Source organism: Oratosquilla oratoria, unplaced genomic scaffold, assembly GCF_046742065.1.
Source record: "Oratosquilla oratoria isolate Oo_2021 unplaced genomic scaffold, ASM4674206v1 SCAFFOLD64, whole genome shotgun sequence".
In the NCBI taxonomy this organism is placed as follows: domain Eukaryota; kingdom Metazoa; phylum Arthropoda; class Malacostraca; order Stomatopoda; family Squillidae; genus Oratosquilla; species Oratosquilla oratoria.
The window spans coordinates 832,639-859,508 of NW_027467728.1; positions in this window are offsets into that span (position 1 = coordinate 832,639).

Consider the following 26,870-nt stretch of genomic DNA (forward strand, 5'->3'; position numbering starts at 1 on the left):
GATTTCCTACTGTTCCATAAGCGCTTCTTCGACCTCTTTGGTCACTCCTGAAGCCGTGTCCTCGGTGGCTACACAGGAGCATAGTCTTCGCCATACCTCGAGGCATCTCCTCGACATCGCCCGGAGGGTCTTGCCGAAGGCGAGAATGACACGACTAGTCATTTTCGAGCGCTCTAAGGGATCCCTCGGACACTCTTCTTCTGTCCTCCAAAATGGTCGACGCCGTCATTCTGACATGGTTTTCGAGTCAGTTTGCGACAATTGATCCCAAAAACCGCGTCCATCATGTACAGTTACCGTAACACCCACGGTGGTGATTTGGGCTACAAAAGCCATTCTTTCTCGTTCTAGAGTCTAGACCAGTGGTTCTCAACCTATGGTTCAATGACTCCTTATGGGCTACAGTGGTTCACAAATACAACCACAAATAGAAAACTAGTAATACTTAGTGGATACACTAGGGTTCTATTCACTAGTGAGGGGATTTCTACGAGACTGTAGAACAGCAGTACATAAGAGCGGGGTACATATGGAAAGAGGTTGACTCTAGACCATCGATGGTCAGGAAGAAGAAGAGCAGACGGGCTCTTACGATTTAGTCTCACTCCTATAAAAACACACAAAAAGAAACTCACGTATGTAGATACTGTTGTAGGTGTATTCAAGAAAAATTACACACATGCATACACATTAACCTCTTGTCATAGTAATTACAGATCACACGGCTGTTGCGGAATCGGGTGACTGGGAGAGACTGATTATACTTGGCCGTAAAAACAAAATCCCTCTAGGTAGATAAGCTTTGTGTACTTAAATATGTAAGGACTTCAACGATACCCCTACGGCCCAGAGCTACTCAACATTGTTTTTAAGATTGGAAACTAGTCTCTACTCATACATGAATGGTGATCCATATGTGACTATTCACTCTATCTCAAATCTTCATTCAGACTATCTTTTACCTCTTTCGCGATTCTTCTTTTATTTCGAATTTGTGTTCTCTGGTTCTTGATATCTGGTATCTAATTTCAAAATTCAAGTATAATACGCACGGACGCACACACACACACACACACACACACACACACACACACACACACACACACACACACACACACACACACACACACACACATACACACACACACACGCACACACACGCACACAAACGCAAGCGCGCACACACACACATACACACACACACACGTACATAAGCACACACACATGTCGGATGGCATACATTGACAACAAAAACAACGTGACAATCATAGAAGACAATCGGGTGTTCAATTCACAGAAAAAGAAAATAGTCCAGAGAAAAAAATGGAATTAAAAAGAAATATATCAATGACTGACAATCAACAAAAAAGTTAGGAAGACAGATATTATCCATTTGCTTAGATAAATCAAATACAAGTCCAAACGCATTCGATTTGGAAATGAACATATATAACAACAAGCAGAAATGTGAAAGTTCGATACACGAAAAGTGATTCCAAATGTCCACGTACATTTTGTACAAAGGTGCGGAAAACAGGTTCACATGCACACTGAACAGTGTACATATCTACATAATGTACATACAATGAAGTACAGGACTTACACACACTTGACCAAATCTATGTTGGAAAGTACTTAACCTCCACTCCCCCTCCCCACCCACCCCCCATCCCCCTCCGGCTTCAGCAGCAAAGGGGGGGGGTAGCCTAACTCTATCACCTCCTTCTGTACTCGGTGATATCTTTCCTTTTTTTCCGCATGCCGCCAGACGATTTGATTCACCTCCGTGGCACTCCGTGGGAAGCAAAGAGGTTCTAACCTACGTTACTCAACCCCTTCCTTACCACACAGTACTGTTCTTTTTACTCCTGCCGCCGTCAGACGATTTTATCCGTCTCCGTAGATCCCTCCCCAGTAGGAAAATATGTCTAAATATCCACATGAGCAAAGGTTCACGCTCAAGAATATACAAATAGGCCCATCTCCATACTACTTGAATAGGGTGTGGAGTGGAGGACGAGAGGTTGGGGAGGGGGGACGGCATCTGAAAGGGGGAGAAATGGGGGGGGGGAAGGGGGACGAGGAAGAGAGCGACGTAGAGCATGGCCAAAGAGAGAGGAGGAAAGAGAGGAGACAGGATAAAGAGAGGAAAGAGAAGAGATAGGATAAAGAGAGGAAGTCCTGCGATCACACAAGCGTACCACGAACACACACACAAACACGCATGACGCAGTGGTAGAGTTCCCGGCCGCCACTACGGCGGTCTGGGTTCGAATCCTGCCCAGGGATGAAATAATTTCAGTATCGCTGAGCTGCGAGTCGTTACTCCAGTTCTCGTTGGCGGAGAGTTGGGTGTGTGTGTGTGTGCGTGAAAGGTCACAGCATTACCCATAGATCGGTCATATATGAGCTCTGAGCTCTCTTCCGGGAGGGAAATAGCTGTCGATCACGAGCCCAACACATGATACAAGACCATGGTAAATCATACAAAGTCCTTTTTCAGAGCGGAATAGAACCCTTTGAGAATAATGAAGGAGAGGACTGAGACATAGAAGAACACAAAGGACAAAAGGAACTTCATTAAATTCACCAGTTCTTAGCCAGAATCAAATAGCAAATGCTCGCTCCCCCCGCTGGATCGAGAGATCCCTTGTTAACACTTTATCAGGAGCCTACGATACGAGGCGCTGAGTAGCTCCAACCGAAGCCGTCACCTTTGCCCTATGTGTTATGCGCTATGGATGACCGCTGGACCAGGTAACAAACAGACTCTGATGGGAACCGGAGAGGAGTGCGAGACTCGAACCCGAGATTAGGATGATGCGACACCACCAGCTGGCTTCGCTTAAGGTGGAGTGCCACGAAGAGCAATAGAATCGCCTGGCGACAGACGGAGTCAAGGGAAACGTACCACCCGGTAGGCAAGAGACCTCGACAGTCCTCCCCGTATTACTTGTGATTTTTTTTTTCATTTAGGTATTTCTTGTATTTTGACTCTAGTCAGGTGACTTTATTCAGCTGAGGGGAATTCCCTGCCGCAGTTGAAAGTTGTGTATATTTACACTTGCGGACTTATTTTTTTTATTATTATTATTTTTTTTTTTATCCTTCGCCTTATTTCTACGTATATCTTCTTTTTTTGTTTCTATATTCATATATACGTATATACACATTTCATATGTATATTTTTTCTATTTTATGACCATAGGCTTTATTTGTACTGGTAGTACCAACAGTAGTTCATATTCTGGTTCATAAATATCAGGTTTTGGGGTCTTGCCATACACTGACATTGTCCATAAGCAGTTCCTCGGTAAATATTTGGATAATAATTTTGACTTCTGTTATTTTGATACTGAAGCCGCCCGTATGAACCCCGACTGTTCTGCCAGTTTCCGTGGGTACTGTAAGTGAACGATCTCTTATCGTAACCAGCGTTTCCCCTGGTCGTGTTCCTCTGCCTTTGGTGGCCATCAGGGTAATGGCTATCATACTGGTATTGACGGTGTGAACGATTACGTCCTGTGCGATGATCGTTTCTGTTCGTCGTCTCGACCTGTCTTCCGTGTCCCTGACCGCTTCTTCGAGTCTCGCGAGTGCGCTGGCGTCCACCTCTGTGAGGGTGTCTGACGTATGATGATTCTGACATTCTTCTCTTTGCCATCTTGTGAAGAGCGGTCTTTGATTTGGGCTCTTTCCCAGCTTCCTCTCGCATGACCTCTGCGAGGTAAATCTTGTACCTCAAGGCTCTTCGCTGTCTACGTGAAGGTCCAGCGGATTGAAGAGACTCTTGTCTTGGTACGTTGTTCGGCAAAGATTCTTGTGCTTGAGGACTAACGGGTGAGAGATCTTGGCTTTTGTCGATCTCTGATTTCCCCTCTTGTTCCTCATACGTTCCCGGGAGCTCGATAGAGTCTCCGTCGGATACTTGGAGATCTTCAGTCTTCAAGGATGTAGATGGATTTGGGTGGTGTTCTTCTGGCACTACGTCACCCTCCATGTTTACATCATCCTCACAAGCGATGCACTTGTTCTCAGTAACGTCTTCTTTCTGGATCGTTACTTCCGTGTCATCACAAACGATATCGTGAGTCTCTTTAGGCTCTTCGTTGTTTTCCGTGAATGATTCTCGTCCCTGTTCACTTCCGACAATCAATTTCTGGTCCAGAGAGGAAGAGTCTTCAATGGTGTTCACTTCCTAGAATACTTCTGGAATCCCCGTTGGTTCTTCATGGAGGCTGGTCACGGGATGGATTTCTTCGTGTTCCTGCAGTGCTTCCTCGTCCTCTTTGGTCACTCCTGAAGCCGTTTCCTCGGTGGCTACACAGAAGCATAGTCTTCGCAACGCCCCAAGGCAGCTCTTTGACATCGCCCGGAGGGTCTTGCCGAAGGCGTGAATGACACGGTTGGTCATTTTCGTGCGCTCTAGGTGATCCTTCGGACACTCCTCTTTTGTTTTCCAAAATGGTCGATGCCGTCATTCTAACATAGTTTTGGAGTCAGTTTGCGACAACTGATTCCAAAAACCGCGTCCATCATGTGCAGTTACCATAAGACCCACGGGGGTGATTTGGTATTTAATTTCAAAATTCAAGTATCATACACACACACACACACACACACACACACACACACACACACACACACACACACACACACACACACACACACACACACACACACACACACACACACACACACACACACACACACACACACACACACACACACACACACACACACACAAGCACATACACACATACACAAGCACGCATACACACATACACGAGTACACACACACACACACACACACAAACGAGCACACGCGCATACACACACACATGCACACATACACAAGCACACACACACACAAACACACACACACAGACGCACACACACACACACATATATACAATCACACACACACACAAACACACACACACACAGACGCACACACACACACACATATATACAATCACACACACACACACATACACAAGCACACCCACACACACACGCGCGCGCACACCCACCCACATGCACACATACACAAGCACACACACACATACACACAAACACACACACATAAGCGCACACACACACGCACACACAATCAAACGCACACACACAAGCGCGCACACATACACACACACACACACACATACACACACACACACACACACATGACGCAGTGGTAGCGTTCCTAGCCGCCACTACGGTGATCCGTGTTCGAATCCCACCAAGGCTGAAATCATTTCAGTAACGCTGCTCTATGGGTCGTTGCTCCAACTCCCGTGGGCGTGGAGTTGGGTGTGCGTGTCCGTGTAAGATCACAGCATTACCCATAGATCGGTCATATATGAGCTCCGAGCTCTGTTCCGCGAGGGAAATAGCTGACGATCACGAGTTCAACACGTGATCCATGACCATGGTGAATCACACACACACACACACACACACACACACACACACACACACACACACACACACACACACACACACACACACACACACACACACACAAAAAAAAAACACACTCAGAGACACACACACACACACACACACAACTCGTGGCGCATTTGGTACAGTTCCCGGCTGACAAATGAATAGTCACATATGGATGACCATTCCTATATGAGTAGAGACTAGTTTTTAATCCTAGAAAGGGGTTGGGTAATGCTGTGACCTTACACGCACACACACACTCAACCCCCCGCCCACGGGAGTTGGAGTAACAACCTGCAAGGCAGCGAAACTGAAAATTTCAGCCCTGGAAGGGATTCGAACCTGGATCGCCGTACTGGCTGCCGAGAACTCTACCAAATGCGCCAAGAGTTATGTGTGTGTGTGTGTGTGTGTGTGTGTGTGTGTGTGATTCACCATGGTCATGGATCACGTGTTGGACTCGTGATCGACAGCTATTTCCCTCGCGGAACAGAGCTCGGAGCTCATATATGACCGATCTATGGGTAATGCTGTAATCTTACACGGACACACACACCCAACTCCACGCCCACGGGAGTTGGAGTAACGACCCATAGCGCAGCGAAACTGAATTTATTTCAGCCCTGGGTAAGATTCGAACACAGATTACCGTAGTGGCGGCTAGGAACGCTACCACTGCGTCATGTGTGTGTGTGTGTGTGTGTGTGTGTGTGTGTGCGCGCGCGTTTGTGTGTGCGCGCGCGCTTGTGTGTGTGTGTGTGTGTGTGTGTGTGTGTGCTTTTGTATGTATGCATGTGGGGGGGTGTGCGCGCGCGCGTGTGCTTGTGTGTGTGTGTGTGTGTGTGTGATTGTATATATGTGTGTGTGTGTGTTTGTGTGTGTGTGTATGTGTGCTTGTGTATGTGTGCATGTGTGTGTGTGCGCGCGCACGTATGTGTGTGTGCGCGAGCGCGTGTGCTTGTGTGTGTGTGTGTGTGTGTACTTGTGTATGCGCGCTTGTGTGTGTGTGTCTGCTCTTGTGTGTGTGTATGTGTGTGTGTGTGTGTGCTTGTGTGTGTGTGTATGTGTGTGATACTTGAATTTGAAATTAAATACCAAATCACCCCCGTTGGTCATATGGTAACTGCACATGATGGACGCGGTTTTTGGAATCAATTGTCGCAAACTGACTAGAAAACCATGTCAGAATGACGGCATCGACGATTTTGGAAAACAAAAGAAGAGTGTCCGAAGGATCACGTAGAGCGCACGAAAATGACCAACCGTGTCATTTTCGCCTTCGGCAAGACCCTCCGGGCGATGTCGAAGAGTTGCCTCGGGGCGTTGCGAAGACTGTGCTCCTATGTAGCCACCAAAGAAACGGCTTCAGGAGTCACCAAAGGAGACGAAGAAGCGCTGCCGGAACGCAAGGAAATCCAGTCAGTATCCAGCCACCAAAAAGAACCAAAAAGGATTCCAGAAGTTTTCCAGGAAGTGAACACCAGCGAAGACTCTTCCTCTCTGGACCAGATATTGATTGTCGGAAGTGAACAGGAACGAGAATCAGTCATGGAAAACAACGAAGAGACTAAAGAGACTCACAATATCGTTTGCGATGACACGGAAGTAACCATCGAGAAAGAAGACGTTACCGAGAAAAAGTGCATCGCTCGTGAGGATGATGTAAACGTGGAGGGTGACGTAGTACAAGACGAACACCACCCAAATCCATGTGCATCATTGAAGACTGAAGATCTCGATGTATCCGACGGAGATTCTACAGAGCTTCCAGAAACATATGAGGAACAAGAGGGTAAATCAGAGATCGAAGAAACCAGAGAGATCTCACCCGTTAGTCCTCAAGCACAAGAACCTTTGCCGAAGAACGTACCAGGACAAGAGTCTCTTAAATCCGCTGGACCTTCTCGCAGACAGCGAAGAGCCTTGAGGTACAAGATCCACCTCGCAGAAGTCATGCGAGAGGAAGTTGGGAAAGAGCCCAAATCAAAGACAGCTCTTCAGAAGATGGCAAGGAGAAGAATGTCGGAAACTTCATCCGGCAGACACTCTCACAGAGGTAGACGCCATCGCACTCGCGAGACTCGAAGAAGCGGTCAGGGACACGGAAGTCAGGTCGAGACCAGTATGATAGCCATTACCCTGATGGCCACCAAAGACAGAGCAACGAGACTCGGGGAAACGCCGGTTACCATAAAAGATCGTTCAGTTACAGTACCCACGGAAACTGGCAGAAGAGTGGGGGTTCATACGGGCGGCTTCAGTATCAAAATAACAGAAGTCACAATTATTATCCAGATTACCGAGGAACTGGTCATGGCCAAGCTCAGTATATGGCAAGACCCCAAAACCGGATATTTATGAACCAGAATATGAACTACGGTGGCTACTACCAATACCTATGGTCATAAAATAGAAAAAATATATATTTGAAATGTGTATATACGTATATATGAATATAAAAACTAAAAAATGAGATATACGTAGAAATAAGACAATGGATCAAAAAAGGATAGAATAATAAAAAGATAAGTCCGTAAGTGTAAATATACACTACTTTCAACTGCGGCAGGGAATTCCCCTCAGCTGAATAAAGTCACCTGACGAGTCAAAATACAAGAACTACATAAATAAAAAAAAATAAATAAAAAAATCACAAGTAATACGAGGACTGTCGAAGGCCCTTGCCTACTGGGTGGTACGTTTCCCTTGACTCCGGCTGTCGCCAGGCGATTCTGTTGCTCCCCGTGGCACTCCGCCTTTAGCGAAGCCTGCTGGTATCGCATCATCCTAATCTCGGGTTCGAGTCTTGCACTCTTCTCCCGTTCCCATCAGAGACTGTTTATTACCTGGTGCAGCAGTCATCCATAGCGCATAACACATAGGGCAAAGGTAACGGCTTCGGCCGCAGCTACTCAGCGTAGGCTCCTGACAAAGACTTAACAAAGGCTCTCCCGATTCAGCGGGAGCGAGCATTTGCTATTTGATTCTGGCTAAGAACAGGTGAATTTAATCAAGTTCCTTTTGTCCTTTGTGTTTTCCCATGTTTCAATCCTTCATTTCATTATTGTCTTTATTGACTGTATTCAGCTGAGGGGAATTCCCTGCCGCAGTTGAAAGTTGTGTATATTTACACTTGCGGACTTATTTTTCTATCATTATTATTTTCTATCCTTTGCCTTATATCTACGTACATTTTATCTTTTAATTTTTAGATTCATATATACCTATATACACGTTTTATGTACGTTTTTTCTATTCTATGACCAGTTTTATTTGTACTCGTTGCAAATTTAGTACCCACCGTAGTTCCTATTTTGGTTCATAAATTTCCGGTTTTGGGGTCTTGCCATATATGAGCCTTGAGCAGTTCCTCGGTAATCCTTTGGATAATAATTTTGACTTCTGTTATTTTGATTTTGAAGCCACCCGTATGAACCCCGACTGTTCTGCCAGTTTCCGTGGGTACTGTAAGTGAACGATCTCTTATCGTAACCAGCGTTTCCCCTGGTCGTGTTCCTCTGCCTTTGGTGGCCATCAGGGTAATGGTTATCATACTGGTCTTGACGGTGTGAACCATTACGTCCTGTGCGATGATAGTTTCTGTTCGTTGTCTCGACCTGGCTTTCGTGTCTCTGACCGCTTCTTCGAGTCTCGCGAGTGCGATGGCGTCCAACTCTGTGAGGGTGTCTGCCGGATGAAGATTCCGACATTTTTCTCTTTGCCATCTTCTGAAGAGTGGCTTTTGATTTGGGCTCTTTCCCAGCTTCCTCTCGCATGACCTCAGCGAGGTAGAGTCCAGCGTATTGAAGAGACTCATGTCTTGGTACATTCTCAGGCAAAGGTTCTTGTTTTTGAGGACTTTGGGGTGAGAGATCTCTGGTTTCATCGATCTCAGAACTCCCCTCTTGTTCCTCGCATGTTCCCGGGAAATCAGTAGAATCTCTGTCGGATACTTCGAGATTTTCAGTGGTCGTTGATGTAGCTGGATCTTGGTGGTGTTCTTCTAGTACTACGGCACCCTCCAAGCTAACATCATTCTCACGAGCGACGCACTTGTCCTCAGTAACGTCTTCTTTCTCGATCGTTACTTTCGTGTCATCGCAAACGATATTGTGAGTCTCAAGCTCTTCGTTGTTTACCGTCACTAATTCTCGTTCCTGGTTGCTTCCGACACTAGATTTCTGCTCCAAAGAGGAGGAGTCTTCGTTGGCCATTACTTCCTGGAGTACTTCTGAAATCCCTGTTGGTTCTTTTTGTTGGCTGGACATGGGCTAGACTTCTTCGTGTTCCAGCAGTGCCCCCTCGTTGTCTTTGGTCTCTCCTGAAGCCGCTTCTTCGGTGGCTACACAGGAGCACAATCTTCGCCATACCTGGAGGCATCTCCTCGACATCGCCCGGAGGGTCTTGCCGAAGGCGAGAATGACACGACTAGTCATTTTCGAGCGCTCTAAGGGATCCTTCGGACACTCTTCTTCTGTCTTCCAAAATGGTCGACGCCGTCATTCTGACATGGTTTTCGAGTCAGTTTGTGACAATTGATCCCAAAAACCGCGTCCATCATGTGCAGTTACCATAAGTCCCACGGTGGTGATTTGGTATTTAATTTCAAAATGCAAGTATAACACACACACACACACACACACACACACACACACACACACACACACACACACACACACACACACACACACACACACACACACACACACACACACACATACACAAGCACACACACACATACATAAACACACACACACACACATACACAAGCACACATACACAAACACACACACACACACACACAAGCACACACACGCGCGCACACACACACATGCACACATACACAAGCACACACACACATACACAAACACACACACACATACACAAACACACACACACACACACACACACACACACACATACACAAGCACACATACACAAACACACACACACACACACACACACACACACACACACACACACACACACACACATGACGCTGTGGTACCGTTCCCAGCCTCCAATTCGGTGGTCCGTGTTCGAATCCCGTCCAGGGCTGAAATAATTTCAGTATCGCTGCGCTATGGGTCGTTACTCCAACTCCCGTAGGCGGGGAGTTGGGTGTGTGTGTCCATGTAAGATCACAGCACTACCCATAGATCGGTGATATATAAACTCTGAGCTCTCTTGAGGGAGGGAAATAGCTGTCGATCACGAGTCCAACACGTGATCGAAGACCATGATGAATCACACACACACACACATACACACACACACACACACACTCAGACACATACACACACACACAACTTCCCTCGTCAGAGATACCGACCCAGTGAACTTTACACGTTAAAACGAGGGTGTGGTTTTCCTCCGAGTTCAGTGATTCAGCGCCTGAAAGACATGAATCTCTTCCGAAGTCGTGGCCGACGAGGTGGATGAAAAAATCACACGAACAGTGTCTGTGATTACAACTACCATAACAAGTGCATACAACAGAAAAAAGGTTGAGCCGAGATCTCGCAATCTCAGTGAAGTGCCACGCGTTTGGTACAGCCTACCCTCCCTCCTGCTGTCTAACGTTACCCCCTTAACCAACAAAATGGAGGAAGTGATCGAAACAGTACGTTCTACAAGATGTGACATGATGGCAATTACTGAAGCGTGGCAAACTGTGCCTGAAATGTGTAATATTGAAAACTTTGTGCTATTTCACCACCTCAGAGTGAATCGTAGTGGTGGTGGTGTGGCGTTGTTCTGTCGTGCGGACCTCAACCCCTCACACCTCAGGGTTGACATTCCCGAGAGAGTTGAGGCTCTGTGGGTGAGTCTTAACCCCAGCCTTCACCCCCGCCACACCGCTTCCATCATTATGTGTGTGGTCTATCATCCTCCACGTGAACACACCGCTGCTCTCCTTTCCGATTACATTATTGAGACCGCTGACTCCCTACGTTTGAAATATCCCGCTGCAAAGCTGGTTATTTGTGGGGACTTTAATCGGCTAGATACAAGTGAGATTCTAAATCAATTAAGTCTCACTCAGGTGGTGAACTACCCCACCCACAAGCAAACAACTCTCGACCTTATCATGACCGACATGGCTCAGCAATACTCCCCTCCCAGACCTCTCCCCACCATCGGCAGGAGCACCCACATCACCATCCAGTGGTTGCCAGCACCCAGCAATGCCATCCGTAGAACTAAGCTCACTCGACACCACCGCCCCTTGCCTGACTCTGCCATGAGGGAGGTGGATAGTGGAGTACCCCTGGACGGAGGTTCTGGAAGCCGAGGACGTGGAAACCAAGTGGAGAAACTACTCAACAACCACTACTGAAGCTTTCCACTTTTTTTTCCCGGTCAAGGACTTCTCCGTGAACCCATCAGAGCCCCTGGATGACACCCCGTATTAAGCGTCTCATTAAACAACGCAACAGGGCATATTACACTGATCGACCCCTCTTCAGGTCCCTCAGAAATAAAGTCATCAAGGAGATAAGTATTACCAAGTCTTCGTACTACCCTCATAATGTAGAACACCTCAAACAACAAAATAACAGTCAGTGGTTTAGTAAGATCAAGGCTCTCTGCGGGCTACAAAATAATCAGGCCTCTCACCTGCCCTGCGCCTCACACTTACCACCTGACTTAGCTGCTCAAGAGATTAATACTCACTTTGCCTCTATCTGTCAGACCTTACCCCCCCCCTTAACCTCTCCGGCCTACCTGCCTACCTCCCCTCCCCCCCACCCCCTGCCCCTCTCCAGGAGGCTGACGTTGCCACCAAACGAAGTAAATTAAAGTATAACAGATCTACAACACCTTCTGATCTACCTATCAAAATCTACAAACAATTTGCCCCAGAACTTGCCCTCCCACTTTCCTCCATAATTAATGCTTCACTGAGTCAAAACTCCTGCCCCAGTGACTGGAAAATTTCATATATCACTCCCATCCCCAAATGTCCGAACCCACAGTCACTAAGCGACCTTAGACCTATTGCCATCACCCCAATCCCAAGCCTTATCTGTGAGGGTTTTGTATTTGACTCAGTATACAACAAAATTAAAGACCAAATCGATATCCAACAGTATGGCAACATGAAATCCTCCTCCACAACTCACTATCTTGTTAATCTGCTGGACTTCTTGCACAGCCACTTAGACAAGCGCAATACTTCTCTAGTCTTGACCTTTATTGACTTCAAGAAAGCGTTTGAACTTGTTGACCATAACATCATCATCTCCAAAGCCATACAACTGAGGATCCAACCGCACCTGGTAGCATGGCTAGCCGCCTTCCTGACCGGACGTCAACAGGCAGTGAGGTACCAGGGATCGACATCCTCCTCCTCCCCCTAACCTTTGGGGTCCCTCAAGGGACCAAGATGGGACCACTGTGCTTCCTCATCCTCATAAATGATGCATTAATGGACACCCCACATAGATGGAAATACGTCGATGACTGCACAGTTGGCATTCCCATCAACACCAGGCAGCCTGACTATTCTTCGCTGCAAAACATCCTAGATAACCTTAAAGCGTGGACCGAGAGCAGCAATGTGACAGTTAACCACAGCAATACAGTGGTCATGCACGTATGTTCATCCAAACAGGCGGTGGCACCACCTCAACTATCACTAGGAACCCACTCCCTTCAGGTGGTCCAGTCCACCAAGCTACTTGGCATCACATTAGACGACCACCTTAACTGGAACCAGCACATCAACAACATCATGACAGCCTCATACAAACTTTACATGCTGCGCAGATTGAGGTCCCTTGGTGCCCCATCACCAGATCTAAAGGGAGTCTACACCACCTTCGTACTCCCCACCCTCTTGTACGCCTCTCCGGCCTGGTCATCATCACTCAACATCACACAGAAGAGTAAATAAAAGAGAGTACAAAGAAGAGCGTGCAAAATTATCTTAGGTGGTCAGTATGAGGGATACGAACACGCCCTCACCACCCTCAGCCTGCCAAGAATGTCCGACAAGCACAGTGAGGCCCTGAGTAAGTTTGGACAGGACCTAATGTTCCACCCACGTCACCGTCACTTCCACCTGACACCACAACCACCCGCCACGCAACACGACATTCTAAATAGATCAAACCCACCAGAGCACCGAGGACTGACTGATACAAGAACAGTGCTATTCCATCCATTGTTCGCACAATAAACTCATTATAAAACTTAGACTAAGCATATCACTCTTATAATTACTGTATTACTCATAAAAGTACTCTATTGTATTATTGTCAGTGTATCACTGCTATCTCAATAAACCTATTATTTTATTATTATTAACTCGTAGCGCATTTGGTAGAGTTCCCGGCCGCCAGTACAGCGGATCGGGTTCGAATCCCGCCAAGGGCTGAACATTTCAGTATCGCTGCGCTGCAGGTCGTTACTCCAACTCCCGTGGGCGGGCAGTTGAGTGTGTGTGTGCGTGTGAGGTCACAGCATTACCCAACACCTTTCTAGGATTAAAAACTAGTCTCTACTTATATAGGAATGGTGATCCATATGTGACTATTCATCTCTCAAATCTTCTTTCAGACTATCTTTTACCGCCCTTGTGATTCTTCTTTTATTGCGAATTTGTGTTCTCTGGTTTTCGATACCTGATATTTAATTTAAAATCCAAGTATAACACGCACGGACGCACAAAGACACACACACACACACACACACACACACACACACACACACACACACACACACACATATATATATATATATATGACGGCCCGAGTTCGAATCCCGCCCAGGGCTGAAATAGTTTCAGCATCACTGCGCTGCGAGTCGTTACTCCAACTCTCGTGGGGAGGGAGTTGGGTGTGTGTGTGCATGTAAGGTTACAGCATTACCCATATATCGGTCATATATGAACTCTGAGCTATCTTCCGGGAGGTAAATAGCTGTCGATAACTACTCCAGCACGTGATCCAATGACCATGGTGAATCTCTCTCTCTCACACACACACACACACATACACACACACACACACACACACACACACACACACACACACACACACACACACACAGACACACACACACACACACACACACAAAGTCCCTTTTTAGCACGGAACAGGACCCGTTGACAATAATGAAGAGACGGATTGAAACGCAGGAAAACACAAAGGACAAAATGAACTTGATTAAATTCATCTGTTCTCAGCCAGAAATCAAATAGCAAATCCTCGCTACCGCTGGATCGAGAGGTCCTTTGTTAAGTCTTCGTCAGGAGCTTACAACAGGAGGCGCTAAGTAGTTGCGGCCGGAGCCGTTACCTTTGCCTTATGTGTTATACACTATGGATGACTGCTGGGGAAGATAACAGTCTCTGGTGGGAACCGGGGAGGAGTGCGAGACTCGAACACGAGATTAGGATGATGCGACACCAGCTGGTTTCGCTAAAGGCGGAGTGCCACGGGGAGCAATAGAATCGGCTGGCGAGAGACGGAGTCAAGGGAAACGTACCACCCGGTAGGCAAAAGCCTTTGACAGTCCTCCTCGGATTACTTGTGATCTTTTTTTTTTTTTTTTCTTTCTTTTTTTTGTATTTGTGTATTTTTTGTATTTTGACTCTAGTCACGTGATTTTATTCAGCTGATGGAAATTCCCTGCCGCATTTGAAAGTTGTGTTTATTTACACATGCGGACTTATTTTTTTATAAAAAATTTTTTAGCCTTTGCCTTATTTCTACGTATACCTTATTTTTTAGTCTTTATATTCATATATACGTATATAAACATTTCATATGTATATTTTTTCTATCTTATGGTCATAGGGTTTATTTGTACTGGTAGTAGCCACCGTAGTTCATATAGTTGTTCATAGATATCAAGTTTTGGGGTCTTGCCATACACTAACATTGTCCATGACCAGTTCCTCGGTAATTCTTTGGATAATAATTTTGACTTCTGTTATTTTGATACTGAAGCCGCCCTTATGAACCCCGACTGTTCTGCCAGTTTCTGTGAGTATTGGAACTGGACGATTGGTTATCGTAACCAGCGTTTCCCCTGGTCGTGTTCCTCTGCCTTTGGTGGCCATCAGGGTAATGGCTATCATACTGGTGTGCACGATTACGTCTTGTCCGATGATCGTTTCTGTTCGTCGTCTCGACCTGGCTTTCGTGTCCCTGACCGCTTCTTCGAGTCTCGCGAGTGCGCTGGCGTCCACCTCTGTGAGAGTGTCTGCCGGATGAAGATTCCGACATTCTTCTCCTTGCCATTTTCTGAAGAGCGGTCTTTGATTTGGGCTCTTTCCCAACTTCCTCTCGCATGACTTCTGCGAGGTACATCTTGTACCTCAAGGCTCTTTGCTGTCTGCGTGAAGGTCCAGAGGACTGAAGAGACTCTTGTCTTGGTACGTTCTTAGGCAAAGGTTCTTGTGTTTGAGGACTAACGGGTGAGAGATCTCTGGTTTCTTCGATCTCAGAATTCCCCTCTCGTTCCTCACACGCTTCCGGGAGCTTGGTAGAGTCTACGTCGGATATTTCGAGACCTTCAGTCTTCGACGATGTAGCTGGATTTGGGTGGTGTTCTTCTAGTACTACGTCACCCTCCACGCTAACATCATCCTCACGAGCGATGCACTTGTTCTCTGTAACGTCTTCTTTCTGGATCGTTACTTCCGTGTCATTGCAAACGCTATTGTGACTCTCAAGCTCTTCGTTCTTTTCCGTGACTGATTCTTGTTCCTGGTTGCTTCCGACATTGGATTTCTGCTCCGAAGAGGAAGAGTCTTCTTTGGCGTTCAATTCCTGGAGTAATTTGGGAATCCCTGTAGGTTCTTCTTGTTGGCTGGACACTGACTCGATTTTCTCGTGTTCCTGCAGTGACTCCTCTTCCTCTTTGGTCACTCCTGAAGCCGTTTCTTTGATGGCTACACAGGAGCACAGTCTTCGCCATACCCCGAGGCAGCTCTTCGACACCGCCCGGAGTGTCTTGCCGAAGGCGTGAATCACACGGCTGGTCATTTTCGTGCGCTCGAGGTGATCCTTCGGACACTCTTCTTCTGTCTTCCAAAATGGTTGACGCCGTCATTCTAACATAGTTTCCAAGTCAGTTTGCGACAATTGATCCCAAAAACCGCGTCTATCATGTGAAATTACCATAACACCCACGGTGGTGATTTGGGCTACAAAAAAACATTCTTTCTCGTTCTAGAGTCTAGACCATCAATGATCTGGAAGAAGAAGAACCAACGAGTTCTTACGATTTACTCTTAATGATATAAAAACACATAAGAATACACTCACCTATGTAAATATCATTGCAAATTTATTCAATAAAAAATACACACATTAACTTCCTGTCATACTAATTACAGATCCCACGGCTGTTTTGGAATTGGGTGGCTGGGAGACACTTTGATTAAGATCATTTTGTGCTTTTGGTTGCTTTATTCTTGGCCATGTAAAAATAAATCGAGCATGATAAAATTTATGTAGTCAAATTTATATTGACTTTAACGGCACCTCTACGACCCCGAGCTACTCAACACTCTTTTTAGGATTGAAAACTAGTCTCTACTCATACAGGAATGGTGATCCATATGTGACTATTTATCTTATCTCAAATCTTCCTTCAGACTATCTTTTACTGCCCTTGCGATTCTTTTTTTTTTATTTCGAATTTGTGTTCTCTGGTTTTCGATACCTAATATTTAATTTCAATATTCAAGTATAACACACACGGACGCACGCACACACACACACGCACACACACACACACACACACACTGAAAGAAATAATCGTAACACAAAAGGAAATCAGCGATCAAATTAAAACTTTTGATGTTAGAAAATCACATGGTCCGGACGGAATTGCAAATTGGATACTGAAAGAATGCATGGAAGAATTAACAGACAAAATATACAATATAATAAAATTCTCACTTAAAGAAGGAAAAGTACCACAGGATTGGAAGAAGGCAAACATTGTACCAATATATAAGGGAGGAAACAAAGAAGACCCATCTAACTACAGACTGGTCCTCACTAACAAGCACAGAAGCAAAAACTTTAACTAGTAGTAGTAGTAGTAGTAGTATAGGTTTATTCAACAATATTAAATACAATTAGACATACATATATACATTTTTTTTACAAAATTGGTAGTTGAAAAGGGAGAGCGAGAAGCAAAGCTTAAGGGAAGTTGCTCTCCCTTAAGGAAAAAAATTATTTTTATTTATTTATTTTTGTTACATGTTAGTATGGTACATACACATCTACACACATATATACACACATACATGCATACACATATATACACACGTAAGAGTTTTGGACACTTGGAACAAACTGGACAATGAAATAGTATGCGCAAAAACCATTCATGAGTTTAAAAGCAAACTAGACACTGCGAGATACAAAGGCGGGACATCACGAGCATAGCTCCCCTTCCCGCAAAATACAACTAGGTAAATACAACTAGGTAAATACACACACAATGACATGCGTCACGACGTCCGCTAACTCCGACCTCACGTAGAAATCGGGGGCACGAGCGAGCATCGCAACTTGTGGGGGTCAGGTGAGAGGTCAGGTCGATTGTTGACGGGACGATAATTGCTTAATGCGCAGATCTGGGTCACCGTGACCTGCTGGAATAGAAAAAAAAGAGCGGCAGACTTGGGCAGTACATGACAGTTTCTCCATGAATACAACCATGAAATGGACCTGAAGTGTTCAATATACTAATACTTATAGATTAAAGACTTTTTAAAGTATCGTTTGAATGTGAAAAAGTTGTCAAAAATAGATGGGTTAAGCATTTGGAAGAAAAAACTATACTGAATCCAAACCAATTTGGATTCAGACAAGGAAGTTCTTGTACAACAAACTTGATTTGCTTCTATTCAAGACTAATACACATAATACAAGAGAGAGATGGGTGGGCAGACTGTGCCTTTCTGAATCTACAAAAGCCATTTGATAAGATACCACATAAAAAACTAATAAAGAAGATTGAGTCAATATGTGGCATCAGAGGAAAATTATTGGAATGGATGGAAGACTTCCTGATTGGGAGGAAAATGGGAGTAGTAATTAGAGATAAATTCTCAAACTGGGAAGAAGTGATAAGCGGTGTCCCGCAAGGATCAGTACTGGCCCCGATCATGTTTGCCATTTACTTAAATGACATGGATGAAGGTGTAGAGTGTTATATGAATTTCTTTGCAGATGATGCAATGATACAAAGAAGGTAAAAACGGAGAAAGACTGCAACTCATTGCAACAAGATTTGGATAAGATCTGGAATTGGACTCAAAAGCGGGAAGTAAAATTCAATATAAAGAAATGTAGTATAATGGATTTTGGAAAGAGTAAAAACAAAAATATCGAAAGATTACAAAATCGGTGAAGAACAGGTGAAAAAATTAACTCGCAGAAAGACCTCGGAGTGATGATCAGCAAGGACATGACACTGGATAAGCATATTTATACAATATTCGAAGAAACCTACAATCTATTGAACTCAATTAAAGTGGCGTTTTGCTTATTTGGATGAGGAAATGATAAAAAAAAATTCTAACCACACTAATAAGACCAAAACTTGAGCACGCAGCAACACTATGGACACCCAGTACCAAAAAGAATATAAAAAAAAATTAGAAAGAATACAAAGAGCATTAACAAAACTAGCACCAACTCTTTCCGAACTGACATATGAGCAAAGACTGTCCAAACTAGAATTACCAACTTTGGAACAAAGAAGGGAAAGAGGAGACTTCCTGACTATCTATAGAATAATGAAAGGAATGGAAGTCTTAGATAAGAATGACTTGTTAATATGGGATAATGGTAAAACAAAAGGACACGAAAAGAAACTAAAAAATGATAGTTACAGAAGAGATCTGAAAAGGAACAGCTTCCCACTCAGAGTGATAGATAATTGGAACAAATTAGAGAAAGAAACAATGTGTGCAAACACCATTCAAAATTTAGGAAAAAAACTTGATGCTGAGAGATACAAAGACGGGTCACTACGAGCATAACCCTCTTCCCGTATAATACAACTAGGTAGATACACACACATACACACGCATACACACACACACACACACACACACACACACACACACACAAGACGCAGTGGTAGTTTTCCCGGCTGCCACTACGGTGGTCCGGGTTCGAACTCCGCCCAGGGCTGAAATAATTTCAGTACCGCCGTGCTGCGAGTCGTTACTCCAACTCCCGTGGTCGGGGAGTGTTGGCGTGTGTGAGAGCGTAAGTTCATAACATTACCCATAGATCGGTCATATATGAGCTCTGACCTCTCTTCCAGGAGGGAAATAGCTGTCGATCACGAGTCCAGCACGTGATCCAAAGACCATGGTGAATCTCACACACACACACCCGTGCGCGCACACAAACACACACACACACACACACACACACACACACACACACACACACACACACACACACACACACACACACACACACACACACACACACACACACACACACAAAGTCCCTTTTTAGCTCGCAATAGAACCGTTTGAGAATAATGAAGGGAAGGACTGAGACATAGGAAAACACAAAGGACAAAAGGAACTTGATTAAATTCATAAGTTCTAAGCCAGAATCAAATAGCAAATGCTCGCCCTTGGTGGATCTAGAGAGCCCTTGTTAAGACTTAGTCAATAGTATACGACAGGAGGCGGTGAGTAGCTGCGGCCGGACCCATCACCTTTGCCCTATGTGTTATGGGTGACTGCTGGGGAAGGTAACAAACAGTCTCTGCTGATGGAAACCGGAGAGGAGTGCGAAACTCGAACCCTAGATTAAGATGATGCGAGGCCAGCAGGCTTCCCTAAGGGCGGAGTGCCACGGGAAGCAATAGAATCGCCTGGCGACAGCTGGAGTCGAGGGAAACGTACCACCCGGTAGGCAAGGGCCTTCGACAGTCCTCGGATTATTTGTGATGTTCTTTTTTTTATGATTTTTTGGTATTTTGTCTCTATTTAGGTGACTTTATTCAGCTGAGGGGAATTCCCTGCCGCATTTGAAAGTTGTGTATATTTACACTTGCGGTCTTATTTTCTTTTTTTTTAACCTTTGCCTTATTTCTACGTATATCTTATGTTTTTCCTTTTATATCAATATATACGTATATACACATTTTATGTACATTTTTTCTATTTTATGACCAGTTTTATTTGTACTGGTTACAAATTTAGTACCAACCGTAGTTCATATATTGGTTCATGAATATCCGGTTTTGGGGTCTTGCCATACCTTGCCCATGACCAGTTCCTCGGTAATTATTTGGATAATAATTTTGACTTCTGTTATTTTGATATTGAAGCCGCCCGTGGGTACTGTAACTGAACGATCTGTTATCGTAACCAGCGTTTCCCCAGGTCGTGTTCCTCTGCCTTTTGTGGCCATCAGGGTAATGGTTATCATACTGGTCTTGACGGTGTGAACGATTACGTCTTGTGCGATGATCGTTTCTGTTCGTCGTCTCGACCTGACTTCTATGTCCCTGACCGCTTCTTCGAGTCTCGCGAGTGCCATGGCGTCCGCCTCTGTGAGAGTGTCTGCCGGATGAAGATTCCGACATTCTCCTCTTCGCCATCTTCTGAAGAGCTGTCTTTGATTTGGGCTCTTTCCCAGCTTCCTCTCGCATGACCTCTGCGAGGTACATCTTGTACCTCAAGGCTCTTCGCTGTCTGCGAGAAGGTCCAGCGGCTTCAAGAGACTCTTGTCTTGTTACGTTTTCAGGCGTAGGTTCTTGTGCTTGAGGACTATGGGTTGAGAGATCTCTGGTTTCTTCGATCTCAGAACTCCCCTATCGTTCTTCACACGCTTCCGGGAGCTCTGTATAGTCTTCGTCGGATACTTTGACATTTTCAGTCTTCGACGATGTAGCTGGATCTGGGTGGTGTTCTTCAAGTACTACATCACCATCCGAGCTAACGTCTTCCTCGAGAGCGAAGCATTTGTTCTCAGTAACGTCTTGTTTCTGGATCGTTACTTCCGTGTCATCGCAAACGATATTGTGAGTCTCAAGCTCTTCGTTGTTTTTTGTGACTGATTCATGTTCCTGGTTGCTTCCGACACTGGATTTCTGATCCAAAGAGGAAGAGTCTTTGTTGGAGTTCACTTCCTGGATCACTTCGGAAATCCCTGTTTGTTCTCCTTGGTGGCTGGACACGGGCTGGATTTCTTCGTGTTCCACCAGTGCCTCCTGGTTCTCTTTGGACACTCCTGAAGCCGTTTCTTTAATGGCTACACAGGAGCATAGTCTTCGCCAGGCCCCGAGGCATCTCTTCGACATCGCCCGGAGGGTCTTGCCGAAGGCGTGAATGACACGGCTAGTCATTTTCGAACGCTCTAGGTGATCCTTCGGACACTCTTCTTCTGTCTTCCAAAATGGTCGACGCCGTCATTCTGACATAGTTTTCGAGTCAGTTTGTGACAATTAATCCCAAGAACCGCGTCCATCATGTACAGTTACCATAAGACCCACGGTGGTGATTTTGTACTTAATTTCAAAATTCAAGTATAACATACAGACAGACACACACAAACACATACACAAGCACACACACACATACACACACACACACACACACACACACACACACACACACACACACACACACACACACACACACACACACACACAAGCACACGCGCGCACACACACACACACGCACACATACACAAGCACACACACACACACACACACACACACACACACACACACACACACACACACACACACACACACACACACACACACACACACACACAAGCGCACACACATACACACAGACACACACACGCACACACACACAAGTACACAAACACACACACAAGCGCACACACACACACACACACACACACACACACACACACACACACACACACACACACACACACACACACACACACACACACACACACACACACACGTGTTGGTGCCAATTTTGTAATTGTTCTTTGTATTCTTTCAAGTTTTTTTATACATTTTTTTGTACTTGGCGATATGGTCACTAAGTACAAAAAAATGTATAAAAAAAATTGAAAGAATACAAAGAGCAATTACAAAATTGGCACCAACACTCTCAAAACTATCATATGAAGAGAGACTACCAAAACTTGAACTACAGACACTAGAGCAAAGAAGAGAGAGAGGAGATTTGATAGCTATTTATAGATTCATGAAAGGCATAGAAGTTATTGATAGAGAGAATCTGATAAAATGGGATGATAGAAATACAAGAGGACACGGAAAGAAAATCAAGAATGACAGCTATAGAAGAGATGTGAAAAAGAACAGCTTTCCTCACAGAGTAATAGACAGTTGGAACAAGTTGGATGAAAAAGTAGTGTGTGCAAGAACAATACATGAATTCAAAAATAGTTTAGATAAAATGAGATATGAAGACGGGACACTACGAGCGTAGCTCCCCTTCCCGTGAAATACAACTAGGTAAACTAGATAAATACACAAGCGCGCACACACACACACACACACACACACACACACACACACACACACACACACACACACACACACACACACACACACACACACACACACACACACACCCACACACACATGACGCAGTGGTAGCGTTCCAAGACGCCACTACGGTGATCCGTGTTCAAATCCCACCCACGGCTGAAATAATTTCAGTATCACTGAGCTATGGGTCGTTACTCCAACTCCCGTGGGCGTGGAGTTGGATGTGTGTGTCCGTGTAAGATCACAGCATTACCCATAGATCGGTCATATATGAGCTCTGAGCTCTCTTCCGGGAGGTAAATAGCCGTCGATCACGAGTCCAAAACGTGATCCAAGACCATGGTGAATCACACACACATCTAATGGTGACATACTTCTTGTGTGTTGTATATACATGTTTGCAGTGTTGTTTATTTATTGCTATATATATATTATTGTATATTTCTGTGAGCATTTTTTTTATAATCGCAAACGCGAATCATTTATGCTTTTCGCGCTAATTCAAGTGTCTTGTTATCGCTTCTATAGCGTACGCACGTTTGTCTGTGCTGTAAGAATTTACTTAATTACTGTGTGTTTCATTTAGCCACCCTATACACAAACACACACACACACAAACACACTCAGAGACACACACACACACACAACCCGTGGCGCATTTGGTAGAGTTCCCGGCCGCCACCTAGGCGGTCCGGGTTCGAATCCCGCCCAAGGCTGAAAATTTCAGTATCGCTGCGCTGCAGGTCGTTACTCCATCTTCCGTGGGCGGGGAGTTGAATGTGTGTGTGGGTGTATGGTCACAGAATTACCCAACACCTTTCTAGGATTAAAAACTAGTCTCTACTCATATAGGAATGGTGATCCATAAGTGACTATTCATCTTATCTCAAATCTTCTTTTAGACTATCTTTTACCGCCCTTGCGATTCTTCTTTTATTGCAAATTTGTGTGCTCTGGTTTTCGATACCCGATATTTAATTTCAAAATTCAAGAATAACACGCACGGACGTACGCACACACACACACACACACACACACACACACACACACACACACACACACACACACACACACACACACACACACACACACACACACACACAAAAACACACAAACACACACACCCACGTACGACGCAGTGGTAGTTTTCCCGGCCGCCACTACAGCGGTTAGAATCCCGCTTAGGGCTAAAATAATTTCAGTATCGCTGCGTTGCGATTCGTTACTCCAACTCTCGTGGGGGGAGTGCGTGTAAGGTCATAGCTTTACCCATAGATCTGTCATATATGAGCTCTGAGCTATCTTCCGGGAGGGAAATAGCTGTCGAACACGAGTCCAACACGTGATCCAAAGACCATGGTGAATCTCATACACACACACACACACACACACACACACACACACACACACACACACACACACACACACACACACACACACACACACACACACACACACACACACACACACACACACACACACACACACACACACACACACACACACACACACACACACACAATGTCTCTTTTTAGGGTGGAATAGAACCCGTTGACAATAATGAAGGAGGGGACTGAGACATAGGAAAACACAAAGGACAAAAGGAACTTGATTAAATTCATCTGTTCTTAGCCAGAATCAAATAGCAAATGCTCGCTCCCGCTGGATTGAGAGGTCCTTTGTTAAGTCCTTTTGTCAGGATCCTACTACAGGAGGCGCTGAGTAGCTGGGACCGGAGCCGTCACCTTTGCCCTATGTGTTATGGGTGACTGCTGGGGAAGGTAACAAACAGTCTCTACTGATGGGAACCGGAGAGGAGTGCAAGACTCGAACACGAGATGAGGATGATGTGAGGAGAGCAGGCTTCCCTAACGACGGAGTGCCGCAGGGAGCAATAGAATCGCCTGGCGACAGCCGGAGTCAAGGGAAACGTACCACCCGGTAGGCAAGGGCCTTCGACAGTCCGCCTCGGATTACTTGTGATTTTTTTTTATGTATTTATTGTATTTTGAGTCTTGTCAGGTGATTTTATTCAGCTGAGGGGAATTCCCTGCCGCATTTAAAAGTTGTGTATATTTACACTTATGGACTTTTTTTTTATTATATCATTTTTTTATCCTTTGCCTTATTTCTACGTACATCTTATATTTTATTTTTTATATTCATATATACGTATATACACAATTCATATGTATATTTTTTTCAATTTTATGACCATAGGCTTTATTTGTACTGGTAGTACCAACAGTAGTTCATATTCTGGTTCATGAATATCAGGTTTTGGGGTCTTGCACTGACATTGTCCATAAGCAGTTCCTCGGTAAATATTTGGATAATAATTTTGACTTCTGTTATTTTGATACTGAAGCCGCCCGTATGAACCCCGACTCTTCTGCTAGTTTCCGTGAGTATTGTAACTGAACGATTGGTTATCGTAACCAGCGTTTCCCCTGGTCGTGTTCCTCTGCCTTTTGTGGCCATCAGGGTAATGGTTATCATACTGGTCTTGACGGTGTGAACGATTACGTCTTGTCCGATGATCGTTTCTGTTCGTCGTCTCGACCTGGCTTTCGTGTCCCTGACCGCTTCTTCGAGTCTCGCGAGTGCGCTGGCGTCCACCTCTGTGAGAGTGTCTGACGGATGATGATTCTGACATTCTTCTCTTTGCCATCTTGTGAAGAGCGGTCTTTGATTTGGGCTCTTTCCCAACTTCCTCTCGCATGACTTCTGCGAGGTACATCTTGTACCTCAAGCTTCTTCGCTGTCTGCGAGAAGGTCCAGCGGATTGGAGAGACTTTTGTCTTGGTACGTTCTTCGGCAAGGGTTCTTGTGTTTGAGGACTACCGGGTGAGAGATCGCTGGTTTCTTCGGTCTTAGAACTCCCCTCTTGTTCCTCACATGTTTCCAGGAGCTCTGTAGAGTCTCCGTCGAATACTTCAACATCTTCGGTCTTCGACGATGTAGCTGGATCTGGGTGGTGTTCTTCTAGTACTACTTCACCCTCCACGCTAACATCATCCTCACGAGCGATGCATTTGTTCTCAGTAACGCCTTCTTTCCGGATCGTTACTTTCGTGTCATCGCAAACGGGCTTGTGAGTCTCTTTAGGCTCTTCATTGTTTTTCGTGACTGTTTCTTGTTCCTGGTCTCTTCCAACAATCGATTTTTGCTCCAGAGAGTAGGAGTCTTCGTTGGTGCTCACGTTCTGGGGTACTTCGGAAATCTTTGTTGGTTCTTCTTGGTGGCTAGTTATGGGCTGGGTTTCTTTCAGTTCCAACAGTGCCTTTTCGACCTCTTTGGTCACTCCTGAAGCCGTTTCTTCGGTGGCTACACAGGAGCACAGTCTTCTCAACGCCCCGAGGCAGCTCTTTGACATCGCCCGGAGAGTCTTACCGAAGGCGTGAATGACACGGTTGGTCATTTTTGCTCGCTCGAGGTGATCCTTCGGACACTCTTCTTTTGTCTTCGAAAATGGTCGACGCCGTCATTCTGACATAGTTTTCGAGTCAGTTTGTGACAAGTGATCCCAAAAACCGCGTCCATCATGTGCAGTTACCATAAGACCCACGGTGGTGAATTTGGTATTTAATTTCAAAATTCAAGAATCACACACACACACACACACACACACACACACACACACACACACACACACACACACACACACACACACACACACACACACACACACACAAGCACACACACACACACACAAACACAAACACACACATACAAGCACACGCGCGCGTACACACACAGACACGCGCACACATAAACAAGCGCACACACACATGCACACACGCACACATACAAACACACATACACAAACTACACACACACACGCACACATACAAACACACATACACAAACTACACACACACACACACACACACACACACACACACACACACACA